Genomic DNA, 14,637 nt, shown 5'->3' on the forward strand with positions numbered 1-14,637 from the left:
AGTATGCATATTGAATTTTTCCGAACTGTATAATAAGTATGCTGCTTTTCACTAAGGGTTAAAGTTCGAAAATTGCCTATCTCGATAAATGAACGTGCCATTTGTATGAGCGAGGTTCATAGTAAGTTCCATAGTAAAACAACGGAAATAGATACAATACATTTTGTACCCTTAAACTTGTTATCAAAAGAGCAGAAGAACCGAAACAACCTGATCGGTAATCTTTCACTCCAGGCACCTCTGATCTATACATTTCCACTGAAAACATGTATTTCCATTGATATGAGGTAGAGAATATGTAGTGCTGCTCAGTACCACGGTCCTCGTCGAGAGTCACAAAGCAATGCAAAATAACATTGTGAGCATACCGAAAGCCTTTAAATACTGTGGGGGCGCTCGCGCGCCCAAGCGGGAAGGGGGCCTCGCTATAAGAGTCAAGCGAACTCTGCCCAGCGGCAGTCGCCGCCGGGAAGTGGAGAGGTAATAAACACTTGTCTATTGATCTGGATTCCGGTTGCCGTACCTCCCTACGGGCAGCAGCAAGGTCAAGCCGCTGCATCTGGCGCCCAACGTGGGGCTTCGCGGGAACGGACCCATAATGTCGCAGGCAACAATTTGCCATGGTCCTCTGCTCTCTACGCTCTGCATGACACCGAACAAAAGACCGCCGCGTGGTTTCGCTTTCTGGCATACAGTACACGAAAGTGCGTATCGAAATACGTCCTGTCTCATTCCTGGCCATGTAAGTGTACGGCAAAGTTTTTCGTAGGTTTTCTGACCGGAAGAATGGCCAGCGAGAGCAGAGTCGTGGTAGTAACGCAGAAACGACTTACGTAGTTTGCGTGGTACCACGATGCGAAAGGGGGTGTCGTCGTCTGGTGAAGGAATGTATCGGAGTAATAAGCCGCGGTCTCCGAAGACGTAGCAGTCAAACTGCCGGTCACTGTTGGTATCGCCTCGGGCTTGGCCTGCCAGCGTGTTGATCACCCGCAGACAGAAGCCGTCGGTCTGCTGTGCCGCCCGGAGATCATTCTTGTTCACAAGGGCGCCCCCCAGTGGTCGTCGAAGGTTGTCCGTACTGCGGCGGCTAGCTGCATTTCTTCGGGATCTGCCGGCGTCGCTGTAGGGACCGGTACGCGTGACAGCGCGTTGGCGACGGTGTTTGTAGAGCCCTTCTTGTACTGGATGGTTTAGTCGTAGCGTTGCAGTGCCAGCGCCCATCGAGCAAGACGTCCTGCGGGATTCTGGAGTCTTTGTAGCCAGGACAGGGCTTGGTGGTCCGTCTGGATTACGAAGCGGACTCCGTCCAAAAACATGTCAAATTGTTTTGAGCGGGAACACAGTGGCGAAGCATCCAGGTCCGCGTCCTGCGGCACGTGGGTGGCTGGTGCCTGCTCCACCGCGAGCGCGCAAGACCCGCCCGAGGAGTCGGCGAGCAGCAGGCACCAGCCGCCCACGTGCCGCAGGACGCGGACCTGGACGCAGCACTGAGCTTACACCGCCGACTGCGCCCGCACTTCCTTCGTGAATCGGACGACGTCATCTTTGAAGACGACGACGCCTAGTACGCGCGCACCCAGAGGGGGGGAAAGTGTGGGGGCGCTCGCGCGCCCAAGCGGGAAGGGGGCCTCGCTATACGAGTCAAGCGAACTCTGCCCAGCGGCAGTCGCCGCCGGGAAGTGGAGAGGTAATAAACACTTGTCTATTGAACTGGATTCCGGTTGCCGTACCTCCCTACGGGCAGCAGCAAGGTCAAACCGCTGCAATACTTAGGTTTGACGACTCTGCAACAAGGCATAAAATTGGGCTAGTTGCTGCATTATGAAAACTTGGAAACAACTCAAAATACACGAAGGATATGAACGAGAATTGAACGAACACAACGCTGACTGGCAACTGAAGTTTATTCTCGCAAGGAACAGAAAGGAAAACATAAAAGAACCAAGATAGATAGAGGGGGGGTTATTATATTTTATATATCTTGCTTCTTTTATGTTTTCCTTTCTATCCTTTGCAGGAATAACTTCAGTTGCCAGTGAGCGTTGTGTTCGTTCAGTCATCCATCTTGTCCTTCGTGTGTTTTGCTCTGTTATGAAGTTTTCTTGACGGCTCTCCAGATTTAATTCGCTGCCGTTAACTTGTTCTAGCATAAATAGTGATACCACCTCACTTGTGCTTTCATGCAACAACCTTAACAAACTCGTGTTTTCGGCGCTTTCTTTCCTAAGGTGGCCTGCTGGAACAATCCCAATAGCTGCAGTTTCGTCATTCTGCTGAAGCACTACTTCAGCGTCACAGTCTGCTGAAGCACTACATCGAGTGCGCTTTCCACGTCGGGTCTTGCCCTAGGTGCTCCTTGTTCATGCTAAGGAGAGAGATTGTGGGACACTCCAAACATGCTCGCCGCGTACCCACCGTTGGGCCCGTAGTGGTCACAAACCGTGCCACACGGTGTTACGACGGCATCGAGCAGACGAGCAATGAACTTAAAGAAGCGTTGGGTAAGCTCTCTGAAGACATTTCCTGTTTACACACCAGCCTCAATCAGTGCCGAGAGGATATCATGGAAGCTGAAAGGAGCTCCGAGAAAGAGCTGGAGGCTCAGCTTTCGACGCTTCTTGAACACTTGTCTAGATTGCACATCGGAGGTCCTGCTATTGCAGAGGGCGGACTGAGTGAGGTCGTTAGTGACGCCCACAAAGTAGAGGAGGTGTGCCAGGCTGGGGGCGCGAACGCGGAAGTCGAATTCCCAATTAACGGCACAAAGGGTGCGCTTTTGCACGTGCCTTCTGGTTTCCAAGGAAAAGAATTCCACTAGTACATGAAAGGATTCGCGGCTCTGAGGAAGCAAGCAACGGAAAAAGGAAGGGCGAAATCTGAAAGCCCCCTGCACTACGTGAATGGGTACAACGCATTCATCGCGTGCTATCTTGAGCGGGGTCATGGCTACATTACATTTTTCTGCAAGATAAATATCTATCCTGGAACCTACGATTCAAGCCTCGAATGGCCGTTCAGGAAGACTTTCAGGGTCGGGGTGATTCACGAGACGGACAAACAAAAAAAATTTTTTTGAAGGGCAAATGCGAGCTTAATGGCCGTATTCTTAAACGGGCCTCGACTCGACACTCCACCTCGACTCACTAAAGTGGAGGAAAGCAGCTCGCCTCCACTTGTGGAGCCGTCGGGCTTCACAGACGCGCCTCGGCGTTTCCTCGGCTGAGGAGCTCCTCGAGAACACTTCCTCCACTCGAGGAAACTCGAGGAGACGTGAAAGGCGTCTGGTTACGAGGTTGTAGTAAAAAACGAAGTTGAAAACAATATTGTGGTGTGAATTATGAACATATTAGTTCATTTTATTTGAAGGGACACATTTTACTAACATTGAATTGGGAGTCTGCAAGATTTCTGCTTCGCAGCGCGCATGTATAATGCGTTGTGGCCGGTTTTCGGACGAACAGCCACAAGCGTTCTCCAGTGGCGGCCGCTCTCCAGCTTTTGCGTCGTAGAGGCAGCTGTAGTGTGTGGCTACCGTCGTTCGTCTCTGCGTCTCGCCCGTTCTTCGCCGTCTCACCTCGTCTCACCGCTTACCTGCTTCGCTGACACCGCCTAGAACGAGCATTTTCACCCTTCCTCTTTCTTCAGAGTCCTACTAGAGTGCCTTGCCTTAAAACGATGTCGTTCAACGAAGGTTACAAGAAGGGGCGAGTGGTTCCACGAAGGAGTGGAGCTTCTTCGTCGTTCTACTAACAACTCCCCGAAAGAAGCTAAAATTGACGCGTAGAAGAGTCTGCACCAAGTATAAGCGCCAGGCGCATGTGTGCCCACGAGTGTTGGGACAACGGTAAACCCAAGTGGAAGAAAACAGACTCCGAGAAGAATCAGGGCATCCACGCAACAGGTGTAAAAAAGCAATTTCTATATTCGGGCAGAATAACGAAACGGGTTCGCAAAATCACATGACAGGACGTGTGTACTAAATAACTCTGCAAGGGACTTTGCTGTGGCCACCTGCAGCTAGTCAAGCACGTTACTGTCGAGGCCGTAGGTGGGCAGTGACGGTGAAATATATCTTTGGTGATTCTTGTGCCGACATCGACAACTTACTTTGCGTGTTGTGCTATATCCAAGCGAAAATTACGCTGCGAACATTCTGGTTGCGCCACACTACCTCAGCCTCCGGCCCCTTTCTTGAGATTAGAGAAGCAACCTGGACGTATAAAGAAAAACGCGACGCACGAAACTGACACTAGTGCACGTAGAAGTTATGCTAAGTAGGAGTTTCGACTATGTCAATTAGACATAGCACTTCATCTCCTTGTGTGCTAATCTTTTGAAGAAAAAAAAAATTTGTGCTGGTTTAATTGACTACCAACTTTCATTTCTTAATTGTAACCTCCTAAGAAATGCCATTATGGGAACATGAGACGTGCTGGAGTCCAGTTGTTGACAGATGTCTTTTTTCAGGTGTTCATGTTAGTGTGCAACCATTGTCATTTATTTGCGAGGTTAACCAGCGCCTTGTACAGGCATGATTAAGCTGGCACAAAATTAATATGGGTAGAAGTATACATTATTGATTTGAAAAGTTGTGTGTATACAATATGACTATTGTCGATGATCACATTAAGCTACTCCGGTATTTTCCATGCATATCAAGAAACAGCCCAGGTATGACATCACTTGTTTCGCATTTATTTCTTGCAGTTAAGTGTCGAACAACAAATTGTACCGCATAAGTTGTAGTATGATTTGTTTTTCTTTCTGTGTTGTGCTCTGTAAATCTCAACTCATGGATGCTGTCACAGGATATTCTTCGGCCTTTCATTGCAGGAGGGGGCACTGGTGTCGAACCCGCTGAACAATGAGCCCGTCCCTCCATCTTGTGGGGGCACTGGTGTCCCACATGGCAACGCAGCTGCCAAGCCCGTACAATAGTGGCAGCGCCCGCGCTGGTTGGCCGGTGCTCTCAATGCTGCGAGCCGCCATTCCCGAAGCCACAGTGAACGAGCATGACGACTGGCATGATGCCTGGTAAACGTTTTCGATTGCATTTGCTACGTGCCTATGATGGTTAGTTGCTACTTGATCACACAGCTTCCAATGTTTATTTATAAAAAAAATCTCTCTATGCTCTTTCGTTTATTATTTCTATTTTGGCAAACTGTCTCGTAGGAACGCTAAAAACTGTGACAATGAGTCACATTTTCATAAATGCGACTCGTTAGGGGTGCCACGTAGGAACACAGTAAATTCCTTGGGTCTGGATAATGACAAATTATTGACGAATACACAAAACGTGTGCCCGAGGGCCAACAGGGTCCGAGATGACAGCGATGTTTCTTTTGACGGTATCACCATTTGGAGTCTGCCCTGCCGCTACTGACAGTATCACGGAAAGGAAAGGGTCAGAACAAGGAAGCAAAGCTTTCATGTTTACCAACAGTTGGCATTTAACATTTCTGTAATGAGGTCGTTGTGACAGTTTCTACCAGTTCTCCGGTGTCTTCACCGTGCCTGTAATACTCGGCGTCAATGTGTTGTGCTTGCCTAGATGCACCTACCTCACCGCTGCTGGACTGGGGTGGCATCATGGAGGTTGCGGTTGCTGCGCTACCAACCAAGCCCCCGCCTCCTCTACCTTCTCAGCCGCCACGTGTGGTTGTCCGAGTGAAGACAACTAAAGGCCGCACCAACTGGAGGAGCTGCACCTGCTGCAGGTGGAGCTACGTCAGTGTCAGGTTGTCTATTAACAGACGCAGGCCCAGGTTTTCCATCAGCAGCAGCGTAACAAGCTGGTTCGAGCTTGAGCTGGTCCAGCTCAACTAATCATGCTGCAACAACTGCTTGTTCTCGGGGCCCAGCCACAACGGTAGGCTGATTTAGTCGATTTGTTTCATCTTCCTCTTTAGTAATTACAATGTTTTACATTCTCTTTTGTGTTTAAGAATGCTTTATTAAAGTCTGTAACTTGCTTCATTTTATCCCTGACCTGAAGTTGTTACAAGTATTGATTGTATCTCGTTCAGTAAAGCCTAGCCTTTTTTTAACTTGTTTCTCGATTGGCTATTTGTAGTGAACATTTTATGCAAAAGGGCAGTTACGTCAGCTTTAAATCTATTCTTTTATAACTTAAATTATTTTTATTTTTTTACTTTTTTTTCTTACTAATTACATTGTTTGTATGTTTAGACAACGGGAAGTTTGTCAGCCCCAGTGAGCAACTTATCTCCATTGTAGACGAGATATTCAGCCAGTCTCGTACCACAGCTATCCTGGGGTCTTTAACTTAAAGGGACCATGAAATGATTTTAAAATCGAGTTTCATCCACCGCACGTCGTAAAAGGTGTGAAAAGAAACAAAAAAACACAAAAATAGGGAGCCAAAAAAAATTATTTGCTATAGAACTTTTAAAAGAAAACTGGACTCTTTTGCGCTTTCCTTCCTTCGCCTGTTCACTTCGATGCATCCGCGGAAATGGAGCACGTCAGCCAAATCCAGGTCGCCTATTGGGTAAGAGCCTACCTCACCAGCACCGCGATCGTAAACAATAAATAGCCGGCGAATGTTTCCTAAAAGTTTCGTTAAATAATATTCAGATCCACATTTTGTAGCATAATTAGAGATGTGTGGCGAAAATTGCCAAATTTGATAATGCTGAGAGCCAAGCGCCATCTATCGTGTGGTAAACGAAGCAACTACTGCGCGTGCGCAGTAGGGCGGGGCCGACAGTTACTTGGGTGGCGGTGACCGTCGAAAGTTTATTTTCTTTGTTTTCCTTCCTCTCAAAACTCTGACTGACTGAACGTTTATTTTTCTACGTGTTCTTCCCGCGCGTGCCGACTTCAAGCAGCAAAAAAACAGTACTTAAAACAGACCACGACGAACAAGAACGCTGGATCCACCGACTCCGACGAAGCGAGCTGCTCAGAATTAAGGCCTAGCAGGCATTCCGATTCAACGCTGCGTTGCTTCGTCGCAAGACCGTCTGCCTACGACCGGCTGGCGTGCTAAATGGAATATGCCCGCGCGACCCTTGTGGACCCTTCCCGTATTATAGTTTGATCGCTGACCTCAATTCTAGATTAAGAGGTGAGATCAATCTCTTCCCCTTGTTTTCCGAGGCAGTGTTGACGAACACTCGTCGAAAAGGGACTCTCGTCGATTCTATCTTCTTGTTTTGTGTGATATAGAGCTGAAATAAACGCCGTATGGATTACCTTCGTAACACGGTATGTACACTTTGTTATTGGTATGCCATTTTTATTCTGACAGCCTGCACGTCACTGTCGAGCTATAACAGTTCGTGGGAGGTATACGTACAACCCCGGTCCAACCTTTCTTTGCCGAGTGTCGCGTCAGTATCGAGTTGCAATCGTAAAAGAACAGTCTCGAAGCGCTTACAAACAGCGCGAATACAGCACTTCCATCAAGCGCGCCCCTCCGCTCCGAGTGTAAACAGGTATTTACGTGGCTCTTGCTGACACTCGTAGTTCAAACGTATCTTTTTTAACGTCGGCTCGCTCCTTCATCTCCGAGGCCGCGAAAAACTCCATCTACGTCGCTTTGCAAACGACTGACACGGGCCGGCCCTTCTGCCAACAATGACAGGGTGGTTGACTTCTGGAGTCTTCACCGGAAGACTCGCTGCACTTCCCAACAGGCATACCGGCGTATGGGACTAGTCCCATGCTGTCGCTGTAGCGCAACGTATCTCATTGAATTTCGCTCAGCTGCGATGCGGCGATGAGAGGCGCCGATTCAGGAAATACGTCGGTGACATCAGCGCAGTAAAACCTACCGGCGCGCCCCAACTCGTTGCCGCTAACACTGCCATTCTCCTACTGCCGAGAGAACTTCCGCTTCCGGAAACGGCCCACGTCACGGCTTGTTTTGCGGTCAGTTGGAGAGAATGAAAAAGTCGATATTTCAATAATTTTTTGTGTAGAAGTTAATAAACCGAGACGAAAACGGATGCCTGTTCGGCATTCAGTGAACATTGACGGTTTAATGTATAAGTTATCTGGAAAAAGTAAAAAGGTCATTTCATGGTCCCTTTAAATCACAGTAGTGATACACAACCGCATGCTGCTACAATGTTTATCCACATCGATACAGGCAGAGGCAGAGATTGAACTCAAGATTCCTATGTTCAGTTGTGCAAGCTTACACTCCACGTGCTCCAAGCTGTGATCCGTTAATGCAGTCGAACACCGATCCCCTTGATGGAAATTGGGAATCTGTTTGAATGCACAGCCAGGTGTTTCCTAAAAATTGCCACCGTTATTTATGTAATGTCTCTTTTATTATTGTGTAGTCCGTGTGCAGCCTCGCTCATTAAATGCTGTTGTCACAGAGTTTTGCCATAGTTTTCATTGAGTTAAGACGTCTGATTTCCTGTCCAGGGGTTTGTGCCTCGCAATCCTCTATGAACTTGCACCGCCTACCACAGTAAAGTCGACACCACATTGACGAGCCTTGCCCACTGCCTTTTCACTGCGGAGGTCGCGCCGTGTCACAAAGCTTTTGGTTGCTTGTCCAAAGATCCCCAGGTGGTCAAAATTAATCCTCAGTTTTCTGCTGGGGTGTGCCCGATGCCCGTCGTTGGTTTGGCACGTAAAACCCACAAATTTGACTTCACTGCCTTTTCACTGCACACTACTACAGTGCCGACGTAGCAATTGGGCCCAAGTTTGCAGCTGACCACAGAGTGATACAGTAATTGAGCAGCGGTTTCAGCTAAACCCTGGTACGGTGCTCACCTCATTCATGCTCGCATTCAGTAATACGCAGTGTGATGCCATCAGTTTGAGTGCATGGGCCCTGCATGCTTGTGTAACTGTTAGGTAGGATACCCTTGACTGCCTAACATCGGACGGTGTAGGAATTGATGCGCTATTGTAATATTTATTCTAACCGAAAGCTCTTCATGTGGGGTCACAGCTGCAAGACATCATTTCAGACATTCTCACGTATAAGTTTATTTCGAAATAATCTGCACTGAACAACTCGCTGAAAAGTCTCGAGTCTGAACACGGCAAAATTTTGAGTTATTTTAATGTAATTACCTGAAGCTTCTCACTTTCTTTGTATCCTGCTACCCCCCTGCTTTGTGTGATGACAAATATTGAATGGTTCTCGAGCAAAATGTTTCCACAACAAAGAGGGCAAGTTGGTCTTGCTTCTTTTGGAAGATTGATAAAACAGCAACCACCAGCATAGTTTCAAATACTGTCGTCCAGCGGGAACCTGAGTAGAACAAAGACATTGCAACAATCTGTGGTGACCAACTAGCTGAGAAACGGGCGGATTTGTTTCGGTTCAAATTAGAAAGTGTGTGGCCATAGTATAAGGTTGATTTGTTTCTGGCTCGATTGCATTTTGAGCTTTAACATGGCCAGTGACGTGATTCTTCGGTGACCTAAGCTAAAAAGGACATGCTCTGCATTCAGTTCCTACTGGAAACACCACACAACGAGTTGAGCCCGCACCTATGCCCCGTTGAAAGTGTCCACGGGGTCTGGAGTCGATGGGAGATGAGACTGCCTTCAGCATCGTCAGTGGGGGGTAGGACTGGTAGAGCGGGAAGTGGCTCGTTCTGCAGGTGGGCCAAGTTTTGCAGTGCAAGTCCACCAGTGATCATCAGAGCTGACCATTCAGGCTTGTGCTGCTAGCACATGTCGAGGCACGGAAAGGGCCTAGGCCCGCTGCACTGAGTTCCTAGCCCAGAAGTGGACCTTTTGGTACCTACATAAAACAAAAATGAAGACAATACAGCACAATTATTGTTTGAATAGAAAATGTGGGACTAGTTTGTGGAGTAGTGTATGTCCGATTAATGCTCAGACTACTGTTTTCGATAGTAAGTGCTGTGTATGATAACACTCTTCTTCAGATGTACACACACAGCTCTTTGTCGTGAGTGGATAATGTCCCTTCGCGCACATCTTAAGCTTCAGAAAGTCTCTTTTAGATGGCTGCAGGCATCAGTCCGGTTCGGGTGGTATGCTGTACGATATGGACTTTGGTACTAGTTGAACTTTCGGTACACTCTGCTGCTTGCCGAAGGATGTCAACCTGCGAATGGTGTGATATCGGGGTATGTTTCCTACATTATTGTATATTTCTGTGGACTCGTAAGCCGCGGTCTCATTTTAGCAAGAAATGCCAAGAACCAACAAACATCCAGCCTCAATGAACAACAAATGTTATTGGGCAGTGGGTGTTCGCCTTGAAGTTTGGTTTCCACGACACAAGCACATGCAGACACAAAAACTGTTTACATATGTGACTGTTGTAGTTAACAACTGCACAGACAACTTAATGAATGCCACCAAATGAATGCTTTCATGTGTATGTAGAAAGTAAACATTCGCTCATCATTTTCAATTTTAATTTTATTTTATTTTAAGTCTTCATGTCTGAGAATCTGACGATCAAAAAGGTTCATCTGGAATGAGACTGTGTTGCAACACACATCGTCTCATCCCACATTCACTGGAAATGTGCTTTGGTCATGATCATTCTTGCAAGGAGGGTGCGCTCGGGCCGCTGCTATCATTGTGCTCGGTAAACCGATCGGGAGTTCGTTCTATTTTAACGTATTTCTATGCTTTCACAAGAGTCGGCAACCGTTTAATGACATTTTTTTTCTTCATAGAACGGGAGTACGTTCACGCTCGGTCGTGCAAACTGTCGCCGGATACAGATTTGTTTTAAAGTTTTTATTGATATTGTTACGTCAGAGTCTAGACCTACGATATCGCATCTCAGCGTACAGTTTGATTAATTTAGTTTGGCACTCCTAACGCAAACAACAGGGGTGAACTTACCTGCACGTTGATGGAGAAGTATCCATTACTGTTTCGAGAACACTTCCACATCGGGACCGCCGAGTCCTCTTAACAATGCACCCAGTCGCCCCTGGAAACTTCATTTCACAGCAGCCCCGCACGAACGCATTAAAGTTCGCTGCGCCCTGCGGGAACTTCAGCGAGCGGGTGAAAATGGTCCGTGCGAGGAGCCGCAAAACTCGCTCCGCAACCCGGCACACAGTCGGCTGCGGCATGTTCACATGGTTCCCGTAACAACTTGGAACGTCCTGGCACCATAAAAGCTCAAAGCAACGAGGAGCTGCAGCGTCGTTGAGGGCGGCAGGCCCTGAGTACTCGCGCTCCTGGCAGAGGCAGCAGAGTGCTCGCCGGTCGCCTTCGTGAAGCGGCACCGCACAGGAAATCCACGGTCACTGAAGTGTTCCAGCGGGTTCAGGCGTTCTCTGAAACTTCGTCTCGTCACACGTCTCGATTCGCTGTCGCCTGCGTCGTCGTAGAGGATCTCTTCTGCGCTTAAAACGAGGTGCACGAACTCTGCGAACGACTCGCCGGCCGCCATGACACCCCAAACTCAAATCGAGGAGCGGCTCGAGGAAGCGACAGAGCTACCTTGAGATTCTCGAGGGACGAGTCGAGTATTTCCTCGAGTCGAGGAGCGTTTGGAGTGGAGGTCGGTTTATGAAGCGCAAAACCGGCCTCAAGTGGAGTTTCGAGTCGAGTTTGAGTCGAGTTCGAGTCGAGGCCCGTTTATGAATTCGACTGTAAGTATAGGACAGACCGCGTTCTGGAAGCCACTGCGAAATCCCAAAGATCAGTTTGTATGCTTGGCGTTGAAGAACCTGGAGTATATAGAAAATTATGGGTTTGTTGGAAACGACGCACTGCACCTCTTTCTTTTTGGTTGAGCAGTTTTAAGCCCGCTTCCCTAACGAAAGAAAAAGAAATACGTAAAAAAGAAATACACTGTAAAAACAAGAATTTGCTTTTTACGTCCCGGAAAAAAATAGTTTTGTTTCGTTCACGGTGCACTTTCACCACAATGCGCAGAGAAAAGAAGGGAGAGAAGCAGACAAGAACGCGCGGGGTCGTGAGAACGCCATGTTTTGATTCGAATTATTAGAGGGTTGACCTAAAGCTAGCTGCTTTTGTTTCCACTGCACTCGCCGAACGCGTTAGGACCCGGAACACCGGCCTCCGGAGTTTGCCTTTCGCAATGGACGAGGGCAGTGGCAAAAATACAGCCTCTGTCTCCACTGCAGTCGACGAACGTGGCAGAACGGATCACGCCGGCGCCCGGCCTTTGGCTTTCCATTGAGAATGTGTTCGACGACTGCAGTAAGACGAAGCCAGCTATAGCTTTAGGTCCACCCACTAATCACTCGCATCCCTGTGACCTGTCGTTTCCTCCTCTCCCCTAGTTTTTGGTGTATGGAGTTGTAGCGTTCGATAGAAATAAATGGCGTTTTAAGGCAGGTGAAACATTTTTTTTTTTAAATTTAAACGTTGGCGTACCATTATTTAACCTAAAATTCAAAAACACACCTGTTTTGTTCATTTGTTGTACATTTCACGTAAAAATAACGTAAAACGTTTTATCAAAATGCTGAGTTGTATTGTATTACAATTTTCGTTTGTGTAATAAAGCCAATCGTTAAATAGCAAAAAAAATTGTTTATTGTGCAAAGATGCTCCATGGTCTTCTGAGGAAAAAGCGGTGCTCTTTGAGGGTGTAAAATTCGCATGAGTGTTTTGCTTCATCGTGAGCTTCCACAGTGTTTTTCAATAACCAGGTGTCATACTGCGAGCCAGAGCACAAAAGGCTAATTCGAAAACATAACAAATCCGCGGGCGCGTACGTGCACACACACACACACACGCCGGCACATTAAAAAAAAAAAAAAAAAAAAAAAAGGTGCGTAACCGCCTCCATTCGTCCCCACCATCAGAGCGTCATCTACTCAGTACTGGTACTTTGAGCTGTTCGTCCCTCGGACAATTCGTCCCACCCGTTGGAATTACTCCCTTATTTCCCCTCTTCAACTATGACTTCCTCAATCTTTCGTTGAAGCTTAACTCGCGTCGCTATTGATGAAAGAGGCCTTGGTAAAACTAAAATTCGCACGCTATATTTAAATATTGTGACTACCCGCGCGTATTATAGTACACTTGTCCTTTTGCGAGAAGCATGAAAACGAGTTCAAAGAGATGTGAAGACACCGATAGCGAACCTCCCTGCTTTCCCAATCCGCTTCTCCCTGCCTCCGAAAATGCCAAATTGAGTCGAATTCATGTCGGAGACGGACGTCGGATCAATTAAACGATCAGTTTGTTTCGACGACCTAGGCCGTTTGTAGACCACCAAATAAGTTGTTAGCATTTCAGAAGCTTTGTCATAAAGGCGTAAAATTGCCCTGTCTGAGGCAGCTGGGCTCGTATTCTCATTGTACGCGTTATCGGGGAAAAATGGGACTAATGTTTTGAAACTATACCGGTGGCAATCAGATTCTGGAGTGTTTTTTCATCGACGAATCGTTTTGTCGGCAGCGAGAAGTTTCATCGACAGTTCATTTCTCCGAAAGATTCCCTTCCTTGTTTCATAGACACACTTGCTAATTTTGATCGAAAGCATATTTACGCGCATATCGCCTTGGTCGTGGTCATCCAGGCGGTAATTTAGCTCGCCTAGCCTTTGGCGGTTCCGATAAGAACTGGCACAGGCTCGGGCCTAAAATTTAATATATATTAAAGATGTGCCCCGATATCCTCGGGCAAGAACGCTAGCTGCATCTGCTAGCCACATATAAACGTATTTCGAATCAACATCAAAGTTATATTGCCGCGCGCAGGGTAACGTACTTGTAGAAAGTTCTCGTTTATACTTGGTGCGGACATAACTATCGTTTATCCCTGCTTTTGTTGTTCTAGAAAGTGCTTTTTCATTCTCGCCCCGAGCGCGCTACGCTCGAACCTTCTCCGCCGAATCTTCGAGATAGTAGAAAGTTTTAGTATAGCGTTGCTGGATCTTACGTACGCAATACGCAATAGAATAGCCTACGCTAAGAATGACCTGCTCGGACCGAATTTAGTTGTGCGTTACGTTTTCGAATGTACACATGATCTTGGTTAAATTTGCTAGAGCCGTAGAATTCCGCGTGCTTATAGCGCAACCATGCTCCTGGAAAGAAATAATGAAAAAGAAAAAGTGTCCAATCATTTTATTTTAGATTAAACCAAGCCACAGCTGCCTCGTCAAGCGCGCTTTTCTGCGGGGTACAGAGGCTACGAGTACGAGTGCGTAGCCAAATTCGATCACGGAGCCTCCGTCAGTCGTCCCGTGGAAACGGCGCCTTTTATCAATGCTATCGTGGAATGAAATTCATGACCCTGATGTCCAGTGCACAGCGAGAACTTCGGTGATTTCTTTTAGAGTCGTTCGTCCGTCGGCAATGAACTGTGGGAATAGGCTTAGCGTTGAGCAGATCGCAGCGTCGACGCACATTGCGAGCGGCGAACATTTCCACTGTGCACTCCTTCAGCTGCAGGGCGATCTGATTCGACCGCGGTAGGTCCCAGAAAGAATCGCCGAGCTGAACACTACGCAATTTCACGTAACACAGAACTTCGAAAACACCACGTCGCCCTTGCTGCGCCAGTCGAGGCAACCGCCATCTTGAAACTGGCGCTCTCGTTGGATCCGAGATCTCTCGAGAGCGTCCCGCAAGGCCCGCTAGCGAGCAACGCAAAATCCCCAGCGTTGCGTGCGTACACAATACGCTAGCTCTTCTATTGCGTTCTGCGCATGCG

At 47.6% G+C, this 14,637-nt stretch overlaps 1 pseudogene; it reads left to right on the forward strand.

The window, feature by feature from the left end:
- The first annotated feature begins 343 nt into the window (after nt 1–343).
- On the forward strand, nt 344–11,738 carry LOC120837163 (annotated as a pseudogene).
- The last annotated feature ends 2,899 nt before the right edge of the window (nt 11,739–14,637 follow it).

Source organism: Ixodes scapularis, unplaced genomic scaffold, assembly GCF_016920785.2.
Source record: "Ixodes scapularis isolate PalLabHiFi unplaced genomic scaffold, ASM1692078v2 PGA_scaffold6__148_contigs__length_123643588, whole genome shotgun sequence".
NCBI classification, from domain to species: domain Eukaryota; kingdom Metazoa; phylum Arthropoda; class Arachnida; order Ixodida; family Ixodidae; genus Ixodes; species Ixodes scapularis.